The 22678-nt window shown below is 42.0% G+C and overlaps 1 long non-coding RNA gene across 1 annotated transcript; it reads left to right on the top strand.

The window, feature by feature from the left end:
• The first annotated feature begins 6060 nt into the window (after positions 1-6060).
• On the top strand, positions 6061-21841 carry LOC309493586. Its single transcript, XR_014204009.1, has 5 exons — positions 6061-6248; positions 7823-7907; positions 9597-9642; positions 14635-14703; positions 21764-21841. It is a non-coding gene; the product is annotated as an uncharacterized lncRNA (long non-coding RNA).
• Positions 21842-22678: the final 837 nt, after the last annotated feature.

Raw genomic sequence — 22678 nt, 5'->3', positions numbered from 1 at the left:
CCTGTTCAATTTCTCATTAATGCAATTATGTAATCAACCAATCACATGGCAGTTGCTTCAATGCATTTAGGGGTGTGGTCCTGGTCAAGACAATCTCCTGAACTCCAAACTGAATGTCAGAATGGGAAAGAAAGGTGATTTAAGCAATTTTGAGCGTGGCATGGTTGTTGGTGCCAGACGGGCCGGTCTGAGTATTACACAATCTGCTCAGTTACTGGGATTTTCACGCGCAACCATTTCTAGGGTTTACAAAGAATGGTGTGAAAAGGGAAAAACATCCAGTATGCGGCAGTCCTGCGGGCGAAAATGCCTTGTTGATGCTAGAGGTCAGAGGAGAATGGGCCGACTGATTCAAGCTGATAGAAGAGCAACTTTGACTGAAATAACCACTCGTTACAACCGAGGTATGCAGCAAAGCATTTGTGAAGCCACAACACTCACAACCTTGAGGCGGATGGGCTACAACAGCAGAAGACCCCACCGGGTACCACTCATCTCCACTACAAATAGGAAAAAGAGGCTACAATTTGCACGAGCTCACCAAAATTGGACAGTTGAAGACTGGAAAAATGTTGCCTGGTCTGATGAGTCTCGATTTCTGTTGAGACATTCAGATGGTAGAGTCAGAATTTGGCGTAAACAGAATGAGAACATGGATCCATCATGCCTTGTTACCACTGTGCAGGCTGGTGGTGGTGGTGTAATGGTGTGGGGGATGTTTTCTTGGCACACTTTAGGCCCCTTAGTGCCAATTGGGCATCGTTTAAATACCACGGCCTACCTGAGCATTGTTTCTGACCATGTCCATCCCTTTATGACCACCATGTACCCATCCTCTGATGTCTACTTCCAGCAGGATAATGCACCATGTCACAAAGCTCGAATCATTTCAAATTGGTTTCTTGAACATGACAATGAGTTCACTGTACTAAAATGGCCCCCACAGTCACCAGATCTCAACCCAATAGAGCATCTTTGGGATGTGGTGGAACGGGAGCTTCGTGCCCTGGATGTGCATCCCACAAATCTCCATCAACTGCAAGATGCTTTCCTATCAATATGGGCCAACATTTCTAAAGAATGCTTTCAGCACCTTGTTGAATCAATGCCACGTAGAATTAAGGCAGTTCTGAAGGCGAAAGGGGGTCAAACACAGTATTAGTAAGTTGTTCCTAATAATCCTTTAGGTGAGTGTATGTATAAAAATACAAACAAGTCTTGTACTTTTTTTTTTTCTTGTACTTATTGAACTTTTTATAATTTTTGGAAAATTCCAAATACACAAACAGAAATGGTCAGGGTCAAAGCCCAATTCTATTAATTTTCTACAGAGGAACAAGGACCTGTTTTGACAACATTTAACAGTGTAAATGTTCAATTCACAAAGTGTTGCCAAAAATATTGAGTGAGTGTTTGTCTGGTCCCATTTAAAATATCATAAATAGGTCTATCAATTTAGGGATTTCCTAAAGGCATGGAAGACAGCAATTATAACACCTAAATATAAAGCATGGAATTTATTAGAGCTGCACAATTACAGGCCCAAAGGTTTACAACTTTTATGCTAAGGTCATTAAAAGGCATGTGACAGAACAACTTAGCACGCATTCTTTTAGGTAACACCCCAAGCAGTTTGGCTTTAGACCCAAGATAGTTAAAGTGCATTAGACAAAGGTGGAGCTGTTGGAGTCATCTTTGAAAAGTCCAACAAAAATCAAGACTTACTGAGCTGGGACAACTTAATCAAATTTACAGATCTTGTGTAGTACAGCATGTGTAGTACTTTTTGAGAGCTATAATAAGATGAAGACCATGTTGAAGGAGAAGCTGTTGGATAAAAGCATCTGCTAAATGCATAAATGTAATGTAAATGTAAAGAATCCCCAATGAACATTTCTTTTTCAGCTTCCTCTCATCTATTAGGATCAGTATATGGCAGTGTCTGCCTTTTATGGCAACAAGAAGAGATGAGAATGACATCTGCTGAAAATTATGCATTACAACTGTAATTGTATTTAAACTCCCTGTTATGTTCAGTCCCTTATTGGTTCTCGTATAGGCCTATGATTTATGTGGTTTGCGTTCTTTCATGAGCTCTCCTACTTATTTTGGATTTTAAATAAAGACTGTCTGGTTCAGTGTTTCTCAACTGGCGGTCATAGCTATGTCGTAGTTACGTTGTAAATTATTAAGTTCCTTGAAAACCGCAATGAACAAATCAAACAAAAGTAATTGAATTAGCTCAACACAACAAATGTCTCAAGTGGTTTCCCCAAATTCAACTGAAAATGCAACTTTTAATGACTTCTGGAGTCTCAAAATTATTCAATCACCTGAATAGAATCACCAGATTTCCCTGAGCTCGAACATATGAACTATATCTGAACTGGCTAGGTTTGTTGAGTGTCACGTTTGACTGCATGTAACAAAAATGGCTAAGTCAAAAGAATGTTCCAAAAAGTTAAGAGAAAATATCATCACCTCAGTGATGCTCTGGGGCTGCTTTGCATCCTCTGGCACTGGAAACCTACAGTGTATGGAAGGCAAAATGGATTCATTGAAGTATCAGGAAATCCTAGGAGAAAACGTCATACCGTCAGTGAGAAAGCTGAAGCTTGGGCATCATTGGACCTTCCAACAGGACAATGATCCCAAGCATACCTCAAATTCCACCAAGGCTTGGTTGCAGAAGAAGTCCTGGAAGATTCTACAGTGGCCATCACAGTCACCTGACTTGAATTCCAATCTCTGGTGGGATTTAAAGAAGGCGGTTGCAGAACGCAAATCCAAGAATATTACTGAACTGGAGGCCATTGTTCATGAGTAATGGGCTAAGATTCCTCATAAACGCTGCCCGAAGCTGGTTTCTGGTTATACATCTCGTTTGCAGTGGGTCATAACAGCAAAAGGGTGTTCTACTAAGTACTAAAGATGCTTGCCATGAAGGGGTTTAATAATTTTGAGACTGCAGAAGTCATTAAAGGTGGCATTTTCAGTTGAATTTGGGAAATCCACTTCAAACATTTGTTGTGTTGAGCTATTTCAATTACTTTTGTTTGATTTGTTCATTGCAAACAGATGAAAGTCTGTACATTTTACCAATAAACCTGATTTGCAATGGGGGTTGAATAATTTTGATTACAACTGTGTGTGTGTGTGTGTGTGTGTGTGTGTGTGTGTGTGTGTGTGTGTGTGTGTGTGTGTGTGTGTGTGTGTGTGTGTGTGTGTGTGTGTGTGTGTGTGTGTGTGTGTGTGTGTGTGTGTGTGTGTGTGTTCCCCAAGGAATTAATTCAACCATGGGTAGTGCCAGCTCTTCAGCAGTGAAATGAGGGTTATCACACATCTGTTTTACTGGACTCACAATGAATGTGACAAAGAAAGACCTGCAATTAGGTTTCAGTTAAATAAAGTAGTGAATCATTCATAAATGATAAGCAAAGTCAAGGCTGCATCCCAGTCCCACTAACAGACTTAAAGCAACTCGATTTTACCCAATGACTGAAAATCTGAAAATGAGTCACTGCTTAAGCAAATGAAAATATTACTCTTGTGTATGATGCATCTATATGATATGTTAATAAAATTTGATTCGTACAATGTTATGTCATAGGGTGGGATAAACATGATTGTCTGTTCTCTAAAAAAATGCCTGAATATTGTGGAAAAATTACAAATAGAAAAAAATTTTTAGGAAGTACAATGGAGAAATTAAGGAGGAGAAGGAGATTCTGAATGGTGTAGTCATTCTGAACGGCACATTCTTAATAGTCATGTCACAGATGGCACACCTAAACCTAAATATTTTTAAAAAGTAAAAGGAGGAAAATTATACAATTGAGGTATAACATAGATGACACATAATATTTTATGTGTTCAAAAGTTGTTCACTTATTCCAAAGACCTGTTTAACCATAAGTCATGGATCATATTACTACATTTCTCGTGGCTGAAAGACAGGACGACACAAACAATGTTACCCATCACACAATCATGAGACCTATTGTTTCTTTAAAAGTGCAATTTGGTGTGCAGATTCCCCTTCAGTCTTAATATACCTATGGGTCAGCGTATACTCAACAATAATAGTGTATACTCAACAATAATTCTAATTTATTTATTTATTACAATTAAAACAACATTTCTTCTCTCTCTAAAGGTATTTTTGGATTCAAAAGTCTTTCTTTTTCTTTTTCATTCTTTCCGTTTGTTTTAGGGTGTGAGCACATTCAGAACATGTGCTCAAGTACACAAATAAGCAGTATATCAAACGCATAAACTCTTCCTCTTTCACAATCATATTGTATTGAATTGTTTTCTTTTGGGTGTGGAATGTTAAAAACACGCACAAACAGGCATAAATACTTATCGCAACGACATCTCTGTCGCACTGACAAACAGATGTAGACGTACACACAGACACACCTTCATCTTTATCTATCAAACAATACACAGGTACATCATGACAGATGTATTTTATTTGGATAATTTTCTCATGAACCTAAAAAAAAACATGAACCCTGACACTCTACCCTGTCAAAACAGATATTATCTGTTTTGTAAATACAAGCTAAACTAAAACATAAGTGAAATTGATACACATTTTGAATGTCAGGAAAGCAAGATACAATAATATTATAAGAGAATTATATTAAACCTAAGCAACTTCATGTGCATTAGGGAAATGTCCATAATTATGTTATTTATTGGTGCAAGATGGCAAACATTGACTTAAAATTCGATCTGTCAGCCATTAATAAAAACTCACAGAATATTGAAACTAAATTAAACCATTGCAACAGCCAATAATGAGACTGTCACACCATATCTATTCAACTGGCTGTTTTGATGATACTGGTTTTTGTTTTTGGAAGTCTACTAAAGCTCCGCCCTTTACTTTTACAGTTTGTCTAATGTCATTTCCAATGACTTAGACATCAAACCTCCACCTGTGTTTTTTTTAGAATCACATCAGTGCTTTGCAATGTTACTACGCTGTCCTTTTTTCCTTTTGATTCACCCTTTCTCTACTGTCAGGCTATATTCTTGACCTCAGCAGACCATTAATAATCACTAGTGTTTAGAGTAATAGTAGAAGCAGTTTTTGCAAATCAAAAATGTCACTGCAAACGATACACTTTAAAAAGCTATAATTGTTAAAGAAAGAATAAGCTAAGGGGCAAGGCGGGGATCCTTTTCGAATAGCATAGCATTCCATTGATTATTCTCGTATGTGCAGTTTTTGAGTTCAAATATTCTTCCAGGCAAAATGGCAAGAATGTCACATACTATATGTATAACATTCTATTATTGTTGTTTTTTTTATAAGGTTAGGTATAAGGTTTATTCAGATAATACATTAAAGGTTTAGTTCACCCAAAAATGAAATTTTTGTCATCATTTACTCTCCCTCCTCATGTCAACCTGTATGATTTTCTGTCTTCCGTGGAGCACAAAAGAAGCTAAATTACCCAAACTTTTGAGTTACCAACATTCTATATCATTAATATGCCGTTTTGTTTTTAAAATGTAGTAGCCTATATCCGCCAATTTGTTCATTAAATGTTGTTCATTTTCTAGTTTAACTGAATACATTATTTTGATATATTGACATTAGTCCCTTTACATAAGATAGTGTCTAATTTATTTCTTCCATACTGATAATCTTTTCACAAATCCGCCATATTTTTCAGTGGAGCAACACCTGAATCAGACAGTCATTCAGTGCTATATGTCAGAGAGTACATTTAGCAACGTAAATTTAAAATGTCTTTTTATATTGTTGTTGCATTTTTTTAAAGGACAATGTTGGTCTCCTTCATGCATCTTTTTTTACTATAAGTAAGTCATTGGGCCAGACACCAGACCAGTTATTACGCACTACATGCCGAATAAACAACGCCTTAAAGGTATAGCGGAGGATCTTTCCAAATTTTAGATAAGACCCGCCCTCTCCACTTTTTGAAAAGTTTGATTGATTCACCAGAATGATTGACAATTAGGAGGACCAATAGTTTAGACTACCCACCAGGAAGTAAAACATCCTCCGCTATACCTTTAAGATATTAACTAAATGGCAAATTAACGGATGAGGGTGACAAAGCAAACATTTCCAAAGACACAGGATGATAAATAATTAGGACCGCAAAGATATTTTTTCACTTAAATGTGTTACATGGAAGATTAATCTGATATAATCTTCCAAGATTAATCCGAAGAAGCAGTCGAGCAACAGGAGAGGACGTCAGTCTGTGAGTGTTTACTTTTCTCATTAGATTTTAGCGCGGTTCTTCGTTGCTAGGCTAGGCAATTTATTAACAAAAAATAGCCTAAATAAATAAAAATTGACATGCGTTAGATTAAACTGAGAAGGCTCTCATCAACGGAGAAGAACTTGCATATTGTTGTCCTACTGTTAGTGTAACTGCTTCTATTGTTCTCATTTGAAAGTCGCTTTGGATAAAAGTGTCTGCTAAATGAATAAATGTAAATGTAAAATATAAAGAAACAAGATCCAAATCAGAACCATTTGCTTTATGGGATTTAGGTCAAGAAACGCCAAGAGGGTGTTGGCTTCAGAAAGATATAATTTTAATAACAGCTTAATGTGTAAAGAATGAGGTGGACCAAGATTCCTTTCACGAAGAGGGTGTTGTGTTGTGATGCAACATAACACACTATTATAATTCCAGGTTGGGCTGCTTTCGAAAAAAAAAAGAAAAAGATCTCCTACCTAACAGAAAGTCTAATTATAGCCTACTATAATTATATACAAAAAGCCATTTTATATATTTACAACTGAGTTATAATTAGCTGGTTCATCTACCCATTTTATTTTAATCCTATATGACAAATCCTTTCAAGAAATTTCTACCTGTTCTAGCACAATAACTTTTTGTGGTTTATTGCACTTAAAATATCAAATAGGCCTACACACAAAATAATGTCAAAATGTCAGGCTTGGCAAATTTTCACATAAACATAAATTTCACATAAACAACACATATGTCTAATTAGATGTGTCAATATTTTGTCTTCTTGCATTAGAATTTAGTGACAGCAGGCTAAAATACACTCTAAAAAGTGCTGGGTTTAAAAAGTAACCAATGCTGGATTTTTTGGCAACTGTCAGGATTATGTTCTGTTCAGTGTGTTTGTTCCTGTTATCCTAAATATATATCAAGCGTAGCGTTAGTTCTGGCAGGTCACGTTAGTCAAGCTCGCATCAGCTGACTCTCAGCTGATCCACATTTACCTATAGGAATACGACGCCTATCACCGTAAACATATATAAGCTCAGTATTATCAGCAGCTATCGCGTTTCTCAGGAGCTAATTACCCTCCTCCATCCCCAGCTCCTCCTCTCGCCCAGTCAGGATTTGGCATTCTGATTCCCCTTGAATTATGTTGTACTTTAAAATCTTGAATTAAATATATTTGCAAACTTTCATGTTGGTTCTGTTCTGTTTACCCCAAGGGGGGTTATTGTTGCTTTCCCTGCTCTTATCCATGCTAGGCTGCATGGATGCGCAGGGAGTTCTCGCCCAGAACGGAACCATACCGCCAATCCAAACTGTATGCTAATTGTCAATCATATTTGACGGTAGTGGTCCTGACAGAACTAGTTTCCAAGTCCATGTCAGTTTCATCAAGTTCACCTGGTTTCCATTAATTAGCTCATTAGTTCCCTCATTTAGTCTGGTATATATTCTTTGTTCAATTCTTTGTCCAATGTTAAGTGGTGGTGTTTTCCCATTCTCCTGCGATAACAAAGACTGTTTGTGTTTTTGACATTCTCTTATGTCGTGTGTTGACGTGACTGAAGACAGGACCGATTAACAAGATGGACCAATGCTATCTCACGACCAATTCGTACGAATGTGCACAATTTTTCTAAACCCCAGTGATAGGTAAGTTTAGGGGCGGGTCAGGGGTAGGTCATTCGTACGAATTCATACGAATTGGGCAATTCGTAAAATATGTACAATTTTGTAAAAATCTTACAAATTCATACGAGTGACGTCGTACGAATTAGCGACCACGGTAAATTTGTGAGGCCTTTGAGGCACACACCCAGAGAATTCAACAACTGGCGTGCCTCACAAACTTTCCAGACAGATTGCTGTGCACGTTTTACTTAACCAGCCTAAACGCGGAAACTATGGCATGCCTGCCCGGTGTGGGTCCTTGGGGGAATTTCGCAGAGTGGGTGCTGGAAAATAGTAGAGCGGCCAAAACCATTTGCCCAGCAGAGGATTCCAGCCCCACTCCCACAGATCCAGAGCCCAACATGCCATCATCCCTCCGCATGGATATGATGCCTGAGCCCCTCCGTAGACGGAGAGATTGAGCCCACCGCAATGCACGAGCCAGCACCAGGAAAATTATACCTCGCCCTGGAACGCGAGTCTCCAGAAACATCAGACCAGGGGTGTGAGCCGGCAACACCATGTTATGTCTTGGGAGTATTAGCGAAGTTCGAGGGAATGGAGGAAGACCCAACCCACACTCCCACCACTGAGGGTGAGATGCTGTTGACCTCTGCAAATTATTGTTGTGATGAGCCAGGAGTGGAGATTTACCTAGATCTTCCAACCCCGTTAGTCATATTTAGTAGAACATCTCCTGTATTTAAGCTGGTTCCACCCAGTTCAGAGTCTCCTGTGCCCCCTGCTGGTTCTGCCCAGCACACACTCTCCTGTGTCTCCAGAGTTCCCAGCCAGTGTCCCTCTCCCGCCTCCTCTTCCAGCCCTGCTTCTGCTGGTTCCCTTCACCCCCTTGCCCTTTCCTCTATCTAAATCAGCCAGTCTATCAGCCTCATCTCCACTGTCTCCTGTCAGCCCCTCGGCTCCTCCTTGACCTCCCCTCTGCGGTGTGGATCCACCTCGGGCCTTTCATCATCCAGCTCCTACCAAGCGAGTGGATCCCCCAGCTCCGCCTCCAGCAGCTGCTCTCATCACTCCACCTTGGCCCGTCACTCGGACTCCTCCATCTTGGCTCCTCCCTCCCTCGTATCCACCTGGAACCATCAAACTTCACATCCAGCTCCACCTAAGCCCTCTGGTACCCCGATTCCTCCTTGGAAGGTCGTCACTGCAGCCTCTTTGTGGCCGCCATGACCATCGGTGTCGCCCGGCTCCATCTGCGCCTAGGGCTCCGTATTCATCGTCTGTCCCCATGGTGTCGGTTTGGACTTCTCCACCATGGCTCATCCTTCAACGTCGCAGTGGATCTTCTTCCTGGCTGGATCCTCATTCCCCCCTGGCTCTTGCCTCCTCCAGAACCCCTGCCCCACCTCCTCAGTTGGACTTTGTACGACGCAAGGACACGTCTTTCCAGAGTGGGGCATAATATCAGGATTGTGTTCTGTTCAGTGTGTTTGATTCTGTCATCCTTAATTGACAGAGTTTTTGTCAGTTTCATTCAGTTCACCTGGTGTTCATTAATTAGCTCATTAGTTCCCTTATTTAGTCTGGTATATATTCTCCCTGTTTTGTTCAGTTCTGTGTCCTGTCTCATCAATATTGAGTGGTTGTTTTCCCTTTCTCCTGTGATTATCCTGCCTGGATTTAATACATTTTTTATATTCTTTTTAACAGGCTATGGCAGCAATGCCTCAGCTCTTGTCCTGCTATTCATTTGGTGGTACAGTAAGTGAAACTTCCATGGTGGTGCATGTTTGAGTGAAGATCCAGCCTATGCTGGTCCAAGTAAAAGGAAAAAGTCAAATGAAACCTTAATTTCATTCAGGAAGTGTCCCTCAGGAATTTTTATCATTTGGCACAGACTACCCAACACTGGGTTACATTGACCCAGCGCTGGTTAGGTGTGTGAGGGGGTTCATCATTTGAATTGACAGTAAAAATGACCCATCAGCTGAGTTACAGAAATACCAGCACCTGGGTAAAAATAATAGAAAATAACCCAATAAAAATGACCCAACATGCTTACCCACATTTGGGTTAAAAATAACACATTCACAATTTTAGTGAATACCTGCTATTAAGAATCAGTGTTTGTATAAAAAAAGAGTTTTGACTGATTTGAGTTAATCAGCATAGACAACAACAGACATAATGTTAGTGTTGCTTTTGTCAACGAAAATTATGACTAAATATTGTCATCAACGAACCTTTATCACGTGACGAAAACGAGATAAGACACAACATAAATGCTGGCCATGTGACGATAACTATGATTAAATGGATAATGCAATATTGTTGATGAATAAAAACGAGACTAAATGTGGTTTACAAAATAAAAACTATGCAAAAATGTCTCTTTATTTTCGTTGACCAAAACGAGTTGAGACGGAATGTTATGACGTTATTTCGTCTCGTTTAGTCGCATTATTATTATTTTGCAGTACTTCTGTTTCCCGTGGCTCACTTCAGGGGCTGCATCAGGTCGCACTGCGCAGACGCAGGCGATGTCACTTCCTCACATAGATATATACACTAGATGTCACCTTGGCTACGGCAGTTCACTGGAATGAATGCGTCAATAGAGCCGCCATCTTGGAACAGGGGAGCCCCTCCTCTTTAATGCATCAGCGTCAATGTAGACAAAGGTCTAAAGGAAATAAAATCACCATAAATCGTCATGAATGCGATTTTCTAGTTTTTTTTGTTCGGTCAGACATGTATTTAATATTGAGTCCAGAGAAAATGTAAGGTTTTGATATTAATCAATCAATCAATCAATCAATCATTTATTTATAGAGCACATTTAAGACACAACCGAAGTTGACCAAAGTGCTTTACAAGGAATAAAAGAAACACAAAAATAAAACCAATATACATACATAAATACCAGACAAGCCAAAAAACATTCAATAGAATAAAAGAAAAATCCAGGAAGACAAACTATAGAGTGTTAAAAGCCAAGGTGAATAAATGAGTCTTGAGCTGAGATTTAAAAGTACAGATAGATGGAGCATGCCTAATAGAAGGAGGAAGGCTGTTCCACAGCTTCAGCCCAGCAGCGAAAAAAGCGCGATCACCATGTTTTTTAAGTTTTACTTTAGGGACTGTAAGACGGCCAAGCTCAGAGGATCTCAGGTTTCTGGATGGAGTGTACGGAATCAAAAGATCCGTTAAGTATTGAGGTGCCAAATTATTCAGGGTTTTATTGACAAATAATACAATTTTAAACTCAATCCTATACTTTACCGGAAGCCAGTGCAGAGACATCAAAATAGGTGTTATGTGGTCGTACTTTCACTTCCCTTCAAGTAGTCTAGCGGCTGTGTTTTGAACCAACTGCAGACGAGAGATGGAAGCCTGAGAAATGCCATAATACAGAGAATTACAGTAATCAAGCCTAGATGTAACAAATGCACGAATAGCTGTTTCCAAAATACTCCTTGATAAAATGGGCTTCACTTTACTGAGAAGGCGAAGCATGCTAGGTATTGCTATTGGTAAAAGCATGACTTGATAACAGCTGAAATCTGTTTGTCAAACTTTAAACTGGAGTCAAAAAGGAAGCCCAAATTCCTGGCACACTTTGTGTTATATGGGGTGAGAAAGCCAAGATCAAAATCAAAAACACAGTTTTCCTTGGGGCCGAAAATAATAAACTTAATTTAAGTTTAAAAAATTGCTTGAAAGCCATGACTTAAGTTTGTTTAGACAATCTAACAGCGGCTGAAGAGTATATTTATTATTGCGTTGCAAGGGAAGGTAAAGCTGTGTATCGTCGGCATATTAATGAAAAAAGACACCATGTTTTTTTAAAATAGCGGCCACGGGGAGCAAATACAGAGAAAATAACACAGGTCCAAGGATTGATCCCTGAGGAACACCACAACCAAGGGGTTTGTTAGTGGATGAGTATTGTCCCAAGTGAACAGTAAAACATCTATCTGACAAGTAAGAGTGAAACCACTGTAAAACAGAACCACAAAGTCCTACACAAGACTCCAGGTGTGATGTTGTGGTCGACTAAGTCAAAAGCAGCACTTAGATCTAACAGGACAAAAGCCATTTGTTTGCCTGACTCAGTGGTGAGATATATATCATTTAAGACTCTTAAAAGAGCAGATTCAGTGCTATGTAATGCTTTAAAACCTGTTTGAAAAACTTCATTGATAGAACTGTTTAACAGGAAAGATTGTAATTGAGCCAATACAACTTTCTCCATGATCTTTGATATAAAAGGAAGATTTGAAATAGGTCGAAAACTGGAAAGAGATGAAGGATCAAGATTAGTTTTTTTAATATATGGTGTGTTTAATATATGGCATGTTTAAGGCAGACTGGAACAGTGCCCGTATATAATCATTTATTAATGACAGATAATAGACCTGGACCAATTGCATCCATAGTTTGTTTGAGGAAATGCGAAGAAACAATATCATGTGGGCATGAAGTGGGCTTAAGGCAATCAACAATTGCCTTACAGGAGTGCAAGTTGAGTGGCTCAAACACAGACCATGTGGAGGAGTATAAAGGAATCTCTGACATAGTATATCCAGTCTGAGCCATTTGAGATCTAATAGCCAATACCTTATTTGTGAAAAAGTTTCCAAAACTTTCACAAAGGGAGACAGAAGGCTCAGAGAAAAGATTAACAGGTGGATTTAGCACAGAGTCAATAGTGGAAAAGACGACACGAGGCTTATGCCTATTTTTCATAATCAGATCAGAAATATATTTACACTTAGCAGCTTTGGCTGCCCTCTGAAACGAAACGAAGAAAGTGCATTTCTCATAATTTCATATGAGACCTGCAATTTGTCCTTTTTCCACTTGCGCTCGGCCTGTCGACAGGTCTGTCTGAGAGAACGCACTGATTCATTAAGCCAGGGAATTGGCACCGATTTATGAAATTTAAGCTTTAATGGAGCAATACTGTTCAAGATAGAAGCGCAAGTAGAGTTAAAATAACTGAGATGTTCGTCCGCATCCAAGTTATGTAGAGTAGATTCCGTTTCAGAGGAATTCCACACCAGTAAAGGTGCGAGACATACGCCCCATGGGCTGATTTTTTTGAGTTTGACCAGAGTATGGAACAGAGAAAAATACAGGCATATGATCAGAAAAATTTGCATTGAATATTAAGATAATCGACTTATTTTTCAAAATATAATGCATAGTGCTAGTAGGCCTAAGTTTATTAGTCACATTCTTCCACTTGAGTAAACTTAGAATGAACTATCGCTACTTACCTTAGCCTACTGCATGCAAAATGGCTACAATTGTGTGACTATACATGCTAATTTAAACATTTAAATTGTATTGGTTTATTAAATATGATACACAAAGCAATTTGCAAGTGGAAGCAAATCAAAAAATTGAGAGGAACATAATGTGAAAGTTAGATAGTTGAGGTGCCAAAGACCGTTTCATCTTTTCTTTATTCCTGTCCCGCAATACTTTTGCCACATTAAATAAGTATGCACTAAAGTAGTAAATACATCTTAAATAGCTAAACAGTTGACATTTTCACAAATTCCAGTGTCCTTCCACACCTCCATCCCCAGTTTGCAAGGAAGAAACAAGCCCTTGAGCCCACTGTATCCTTGTCCTCAGAGTCCTTGTAACTCACACATACATAAGATGCTCATCAGAGACAATCGGGGTAAACAGCCAGAACCAATGTGTTTGTATAAACTTGTTCAGGTGGACGTTTTAACTTAAGACTCATTTCCGTTAGCCACGCAAGAGAAATTATTGAATAGAGACCAAAACAACTGTCCACATTTCCAACATCTTATGATCCTATTACATTGATATAAATACATTCTGTTCATTGTCGGTTTTCCTAACTGTCAAAAACTAAGGGTAACTAGCTAGCTAACTAGCATGGATTAGCTGCGGTCGTTAACCAAGGACTGAAACAAACCAACGTAACCAGAAATATAATTTCGTATCATTCAATATAATAAAACACATTCTCACTTGTGAAATGTAATCCCTTGCTGTCTGGTTTTTAGATTTAGTTCGTGTGAACATCCATACAGCACAAAAGTCCGGCATCATCCATGAATTCGAAGTACAGGCGGAGATAGCAGCGTTACCTAGCTACTTCCTATGACAAGACCCCTGTTCCAAGATGGCGGCGGTTTTGACGCATGCTTAGAACCCCAAGGCGACATCTAGTGTATATATCTATGACTTCCTCAAGCCCCACTCATGGCATTATTTAGAAGATGCAGCTGCGGTAAGTTAGTGTAAACAACAACAAACAAAGTTAAAGGGACAATGTGTAGTTTTTTAAGTATTTTATTATCTAAAATCAATATTTTTATTCATAAATATGTCCTCAATGGTGTACAAATACCTCTGCCAATTATCCTCGTAAACGAAGAATTTATTATCTTTATATACATGGGACGGGTAGGTCCATGGAGGCTTCCATGTCGTTCCACCATCTTGAAAAACTATAATAGCAGAGAGGGACAAAAAGTACTAGCCCAACGGGTTTCCACAACGCGTTTTCGTTCAGAGTCAGCGTCATGTGACTGAAAGCAGCTGAACCGGACAAGAAGATTGGAAAGACGCTTGTCACTGCCCCGGCAAGTTTAAAAGGCTGCACTGCACGGTTATTTATAATGGAGGACCATACTTATGTGGAGCCACAGGACCCGAGATTGCAAAAAACAAGGGTTAATGTCGGGATTGCTTTTTCCAGGTGGAAAGAGTTGATGCAGGAGAAAGCTTTCAAAAGAGACGCTGAACTTGCCTGTTTTCTTCTCAACAGGTAAGTCAATGTTACGGTCTAAATTACAAGCTTTTTTTTCATTGCTTGGTCGCTTCTCTGCCTTTGGAAACTCTCCAAAGAAACTCTTGGTCGCTTCTCTGCCTCAATTCTTTCAAACATCCGTTTGTTCGTTGTGTCAAGTTGCAGTTTGTTTGAAATAACAAACCTGTTCACCCGAAGGAAAACTCGATGAAGTGCTATTAGAAGACATCCTGTCATAGCTTTTTGGTACATAACGGCTACCGTAGAAGCAACACGCATTTGAAAAAGCGAGGGGCTGTAGAGCACTATTCGTTTGAATGCAAAATACAATTTCACCGCTAGATGGGATAAATTCCTACACATTGTCCCTTTAAGTCTGACGCCCATTTCACACATACTCCGTGTGCCGTGCGTATGCGGTGCAGGAGCAGCACACGCTATAGTGCTTTCACATATGCTGGGTTTGCAGTGCGTAACTGATCCACGGCTGTACCACAAACACATACTCAATATTTTTATTTCAAATCCAGAAGTTATCAGCTACTTTTATTTAAAAAAAAGTTTTGTCAGCATTGCGATTCTCTTTGTACACATTCACTCTTTAATAGACGTAATTCACTTTTAAGCACAATTTAAACAACATATTATTCAATGCACTACTTCTATCTAGATTTATAAGCAAGTGGTAAAATATTTAGCCATGTAGTTATATTAAAGTCGCAAACATTTTAAATTAAAACTTAAAATTGACAAAAACGCCAACTCTCATGCCTTTTCTTTTGCATTTAAATTTTAATACAATAAATATTGGATGTCACAAAGAACTTGCTTTTCAATCTCCACGAATGAGACGAGTGTTACTTTTCTGTTCGCTATTTTTGCTATTTTTCCATAGTGGTACACTATATTTACTGGGTTAAATAGAATTGCATTACTAAAAAGAGACTAAAATACAATTTTCATTGACTAAAACTAGACTAAATGTCATCAGTTTTCGTCGACTAAAACTAGACGAAAATAGTCATGGATAATTCTGACTAAAATAAGACTAAAATGCTCAGTTCCCTTTCAAGGGAACTCCCGTTGCGTCGAAAACTGACGCTATGGGAACGCTTTGCGTGATGACGTCTTGAAGCACATGTAAAATCAGTCCAATGGTGTGGCGGAACGTCAGAGGCGGGTGACGTCACGTACCAGGAAGCTATAAAAGCCGGCCCGAAACAGAAAACGAAAGCTTTCTGAGTCTTCAGTTGCGCTCTGTGTTGAATCTGTCCTTGTTATTTGGTGTTGTCTGTCTATATTATATATATATATTCAGTATGGCGAGCAAGCAGCAGTTTAGAGTGTGTGTCCATCCCTGCCCGCGTTATTTAACGGGAGGTGATACTCACACTCTTTGTGTTGTTTGTTTGGGTGAGGAGCATGCCCAGTCAGCACTCGAGGGTGGTGACTGTGTGCATTGCGACGCGCTTCCATTGCGCACGCTCCGATCCCGCTTGGCTCGGTTCAATCCCGATCGCGTTCCCCAGGGCTCGGGTCCCGCCGCGGCTGAGGCTCGGCGGCGATCTCAGACCTGGGGTTCGCAAATGGATCTGTCAGTGGATGTTGAGACGGGCTCTGCCTTATCTCAGCATCAATCTGACAGATCCAGTGCCTCTCATCAGGGTGTGGAAGCACGCATTGCGGTTTCTTCCCCCCCGATAGAGGCACCAATACTGCAACTGTCCAGCTCTGAGGAGTTGGATGTTGTGAGTATTGAAGCTGAGTCTGAGGATTCGCCACCTCAGTCTCATGCGTTTGAGGAACTGCTCGATGTTATTACTAGAGCAGTTGACAGACTATCTATTGAGTGGCCAGAGGATAGGCAGGACGTTCGTTCGAAAAGTAAGCTCGACGAACGCTTCCTGCCATCTCGTACACAGCCTCAGCGAAGAAGCCTTCCGTTTTTCCCCGATCTCCACACCGAGGTGTCGAAATCGTGGGGAAAACCGGTTTCATACAGAGTGTATGCACCACAAACATCCCACTATTCTTCCATTCACAAATATAAAGAATATGGTTATGGGGAGATGCCGAAGGTGGAGGAGACGCTTGCGAGCTATCTCTCTCCAGCAACAGCATCTTCCCTGAAAGCTCCTTCACTTCCCTCTAAGCCAGTAAAATTCACATCATCTCTGGTTCATAAATCGTATGCAGCCGCTGGTCAAGCTGCAGCGTGTCTGCATACGATGTCTATTATGCAAGCCTATCAGGCAGAATTATTGGGGGATTTAGAGGAGGGCGGGGGAATTGGTCCTGACACAGTGGCTGAACTACGCAGAGCCACAGATCTGTCTCTCAGGGCCACCAAGGAGACCGCTAAATCAATCGGGCGGTCTATGGCAGCCCTGGTGGACACTGAGAGGCATCTGTGGCTCAATTTGAGCGATATAAAAGAGAAAGAAAAGCACGTTCTCTTAGATGCTCCGGTTTCCACTGTTGGTTTATTTGGTGATGCAGTAAACAGTGCGGTAGCTAAATCTCAGGAAGCTGCTAAACAGGCAGCTGCATTACAAAAACTTCTCCCCCGCCGTTCTTTCATTGAGGCTGCTGAGCGGGAGCAGCCTCACTCCTCTAAAAAGAGCGCTGAACATCGTGCCACTCAAAAACAGAGTGTGTCCTCTCGTGCTCCCCCACAAAAATCTCGGGGACACGGAGGGCGCTCTCAAACCCAGCAGTCTTCGAGGGGTAAAACGGATCTGCGGACCGTTATTACCGCCAAGAAGGCTGCTGGGAAAAAGTCCTGATGTCTGAGGGCTCAGGACAAATGAGGGTAGTCCCCCCGAAGCAGAGCGGTTAACACCTCTTTTCACGGTGCCCGTCTCTCTTCGGTGCCCTCAGGGGACCGTTCTGCCAACCCTGCCACCTCTGGTGTTACAGGGCGCAGCGGTCTCCGGCGAGCACATATCTCAAGGTCCACCCGGAAACGTAGTGGCCTCGGGATGCCCGCCCCCTCTGAGGAGGGTGCTAGAGCAGTCTGTTTGGTCGTTCCCTGCCGGTGCGCCGTTACAGGGCGACGAACCGACTACTCAACAGCAGGAGAAAAATACGGTGCCGTCTCTCTTCGGTGCCCTCAGGGGACCGTTCTGCCAACCCTGCCGCCTCCGGTGTTACAGGGCGCAGCGGTCTCCGGCGAGCACATATCTCAAGGTCCACCCGGAAACGTAGTGGCCTCGGGATGCCCGCCCCCTCTGAGGAGGGTGCTGGAGCAGTCTGTTTGGTCGTTCCCTGCCGGTGCGCCGTTACAGGGCGACGAACCGACTACTCAACAGCAACAAAATCTCGAGAGACTGGTACCTCTAGTAGAATCTTTGACAGCGTGGAAGCTACTGTCAAATGTTTCTCGTTGGGTCCTGCAGACCGTGGAAAAAGGGTATTAGATACAATTCTATTAACGCCCACCGCGGTTTATGGGGGTCGTGCCCACAGTGGTGGGCCCCGAGCAGGTTCTGGTTATGGAACAGGAAGTAAACACTCTGTTAGAGAAAGGGGCCATAGAATATGTACCCCCCTCCAACAGGGAAACCGGGTTTTACAACCGGTACTTCATAGTTCCAAAAAAGGACGGGGGATTGCGTCCCATTTTAGATCTTCGAGTTCTGTACGAGTACATGCAGCTCAAGTTCAAAATGTTAACCTTGAGACAAATCGTGCCACAGATCAGGTCCGAGGACTGGTTTGTCACGATAGACCTCAAGGACGCATATTTCCATCCGTCCGTGTCATTGGAAGTTCCTGAGGTTTGCTTTCGGGGGCAAAGCATAGCAATATCGAGTTCTTCCATTCGGCCTGGCTTTATCACCCCGCACTTTCACCAAATGCGTGGATGCAGCTCTGGCGCCTCTGCGCCTCCGGGGTATTCGCATCACGAACTACATCGACGATTGGTTGATTTTAGCTCAGTCGCATTAGATGGCGGTTCAACATCGAGATGTTGTTCTCGCCCATATGAAAGAGTTGGGGTTACGGCTGAACGCCAAGAAGAGTGTGCTTTCTCCATTTTAGAGGACCACTTTTTTAGGCGTGGTTTGGGATTCAGTGTCGATGCAGGCGCGCCTGTCATCGCCACGCTTCGATTCCATCCTGGCAGCTGTGAGAAGTGTAAAGCTAGGCCAGCTACTCACTGTCAAACAGTTCCAGAGACTGTTGGGTCTCATGGCAGCAGCTTCCAACGGGATACCTTTTGGACTGCTGCACATGAGGCCCCTGCAGTGGTGGCTCAGGACCAGAGAGTTTTTCCCCGAGGGGCAACCCATTTCGCACAATCAAGGTCACGCGGTGATGCCTACGTGCCTTGGTTATGTGGAAGAAACCTTGGTTCCTGTCCCAGGGCCCAGTGCTGGGAGCTCCTTGTCGTCGCAAACTGCTAACGACGGATGCTTCCCTCACGGGTTGGGGAGCGATCCTGAGGGTCGCTCATCTCAAGGTCTGTGGGAAGACCATCATCGTTCCTGGCATTCTATAGCCTAGAGATGTTAGCTGTCTTCCGGGCTCTGAGGAGCTTTATCACAGGTCTCAGGGGACACCATGTGTAGTACATACGGACAACACGTCGGTAGTCGCCTATATCAAGGGGGTTTGCGCTGGCATGCCATATCCTCTTGTGGTCCCAGGGGAAGTTGCTGTCACTCAAGGCAGCCTACATCCCCGGGGTCCAGAATATAGGAGCAGACACTCTGTCGAGACAGGGGCCGAGGCCCGGGGAATGGTGGCTCCACCCCCGAGGTGGTGGAGCTGATATGGAAATTATAAGTGGATCTGTTTGCGTCTCGAGAGACGTCTCACTGTCCACTTTGGTTCTCCTTCACGCATCCAGCTCCTCTGGGACTGGATGCTATGGTACAGACGTGGCCGAGGCTATGTCTGTACGCCTTTCCCCCAGTTGCTCTGCTCCCGGGAGTTCTGGAAAGAGTTCGCAGGGACCGGGTTTGCCTGCTTTTTATAGCCCCGCGCTGGCCGGGTAGAGTATGGTTTCCCGATCTTGTGTCCCTCCTCGACGGGCATCCTCTGGAGCTACCCGTCAGGAGGGACCTTCTGTCCCAGGCAGAGGGCTCGATATTTCACCCTCGGCCAGAACTGTGGAACCTGTGGGCTTGGCCTCTGAGGGGGCCCAGCTCATAGAGTCAGGTCTCTCAACCGAGGTTGTTGAGACCATTCTACAGTCCAGAGCTCCCTCCACGAGGAAACTTTATGCCCTGAAGTGGAGAGTATTCACTTCTTGGTGTAGTGACCGTCGGTTGGACCCAGTCCACTGCCCAATTGGTACAGTTCTGGAGTTCCTGCAGGACCGGTTCACTGCAGGTCTGACCCCGTCCACTTTAAAGGTTTATGTGGCGGCTGTAGGTGCTTACCACAGTCCTTTGGGTGGAATGTCTGTGGGGAAAGACCCTTTGGTATCTCGTTTCCCTCGGGGCACTTGGAGGTCCTCCTCCCTTTCGAAATCGGACCAGGAGGCGAATAATTTGCTTTGCCCTGTTCGGGCGTTAGACGCGTATGTCCACAGAGCTGCCCTGTGGCGTAAAAGTGACTTTTGCTCCCCTAACAAGGGAGGTCCAGTGTCTAAGCAAAGGATGAGCAAGTGGGTGGTTGAGACTATCTCACTGGCTTATGAGGCGGCTGGACAGCCTTCTCCTTTGGCTGTCCGGTCGCTCTCTACTAGGAGTATGGCGGCCTCTAAGGCCCTTATATCAGGAGTATCGTTACAGGACGTCTGTGATGCGGCAGGCTGGTCCTCACCGCACACCTTCGTCAGGTTCTACTCTCTGGATTTAGACTCTACTCCAGGGTCTCATGTTTTGTCTTCTTAGTGCTGCTCACATGATTACACACAGGACAGACATTTGTAGCTATGGAGGCGTTGGTATAGACGTTCCCATAGCGTCAGTTTTCGACGCAACGGGAGTTCCCTTGAAAGGGAACGCCTCGGTTACGACTGTAACCTCGGTTCCCTGAAGAGGGAACGAGCGTTGCGTCGCCTTGCCATATCTCCTTCATGCCTGTCAGCGCGACTTCAGACTTTACGAAGCTTTCGTTTTCTGTTTCGGGCCGGCTTTTATAGCTTCCTGGTACGTGACGTCACCCGCCTCTGACGTTCCGCCACACCATTGGACTGATTTTACATGTGCTTCAAGACGTCATCACGCAAAGCGTTCCCATAGCGTCAGTTTTCGACGCAACGCTCGTTCCCTCTTCAGGGAACCGAGGTTACAGTCGTAACCGAGGCGACTTTTAGTCGACTGAAACTTGACTAGACTAAAAAGAGTATGAACGTGACTAAAACTAATAAAAACTAAAATGACAGCTTGACACGAAGACTAGACTAAAACTAAAATTAAAACCGGCCGCCAAAAACAACGCTACATAATGAGATAGATAGATAGATAGATAGATAGATAGATAGATAGATAGATAGATAGATAGATAGATAGATAGATAGATAGATAGATAGATAGAAATGTGTGTATAGTAAAAGTGGATCTCATCTCATTATTCACTTCCACCCTGTTGCCTGATTTTTCTGCACACACCTCTTACACCTTCTCCTCTACCTCTTTCATTGGCAAGCACACTGGCACTATCCTATTTCTTTCCCTTTTATCTCTTTCACCATGATCCAAACAATACCCAGCTGCAGTGACAGGTACGCATGTAACAGACCAATTAGAACAAAGGAGATTATCTTAAAATAAATACACGTAATGGTCCATATGGTTTGTGAGAACATTTCAGGGATTATAGAGACAAAGAGATAAAAGAAGATAGCTCCTTTACTGGCAGACCATTTCACTATCTTTAGTGCTGTGTAGCCAAAACATAGTAATAGATATAGCCAATATCACTATCATTAGTGATAAATATGATACACATTATTTGTAGGTGGTCATACAGCTGAACAAGCTGTCACATGAGCACAGGATGAAATTTTGACTGTCAGTGACCAGAATTGTAAATGTAATCAGAATGCGGTATTGAGTTTTGATGAAAATCAATTTATTGATAAGCAGTCACATTTTTGATCTATCTGTTGTTTGTTTTGAAGTTGCTGTACCGTCACAGACTGCAGAACCAGTATGGCCAGTTGGACGATGGCCCAACCTATACTTCAAATACCTCAAATATGAGTCATTGTGGGGAAAAAACAACTATCAATAATATTTTATTATTTATTTATTTATTTTAGGCCTTGCTAAGAGATTTTATATTTTACAAATAAAAACAAGACACGCTTTTGTGTCAATAAAGAAAGAAAGAAAGAAAGAAAGAAAGAAAGAAAGAAAGAAAGAAAGAAAGAAAGAAAGAAAGAAAGAAAGAAAAATCCACAACTTTTAAGTCAACTGTAATTTTAGTTCGCAAGATAATTCAGTCGGATTGATTTCCCGTTTTAACAGTTAAAATGCAATTCATCTTGCTGGTAACAAGAAGACAAGAAACATGATACCTGGTGAAGATTGGAATGGTGAGAGTGCAGTGTTCTGTTCTGTTTCTGTTTTTGATTTTATAACATAGGCCTATTCAGCACTTTGCCTTGTATAATGAAACTCTCAGCTGTTGTTTGCTGTAGTCATGCCTACTTTTATTCACAAAAAAAAAAAAACGTTGTTTCAAAAGGACTTAAAGGGGCCACTGCTGCCCCCATCTGAATAAATCACTTAAGCAATAATGTAAATAAAAGCCTAAATTCAATCTGTTCATCACATAAAGGAGTGAGTCTCTTCAGAAAAATATACGGTGGCCGAGAAGTGCAAAACAAACCACAATTCCGAAAACAAAACAACAAATTTATAAACGCAATGGAAAGACTAAAAACAAATTAACAAGTAAGAAAACACAATAACATGCGCAAAACGACTTTCTTCTGCCGCAGTCTGCTGTACTTTCTGCATGTCTTGATTGACAGATGTCTCATCCAATAAGCGGTCCGTATTCCATTAGCCACATATACCTACCTTTTCGT

The sequence above is a fragment of the Leuciscus leuciscus genome, assembly GCF_965113295.1.
Source record: "Leuciscus leuciscus genome assembly, chromosome: 3".
In the NCBI taxonomy this organism is placed as follows: domain Eukaryota; kingdom Metazoa; phylum Chordata; class Actinopteri; order Cypriniformes; family Leuciscidae; genus Leuciscus; species Leuciscus leuciscus.
Note: the sequence above shows the minus strand (reverse complement) of the source record. Positions and strands in the feature narration are given on the sequence as shown.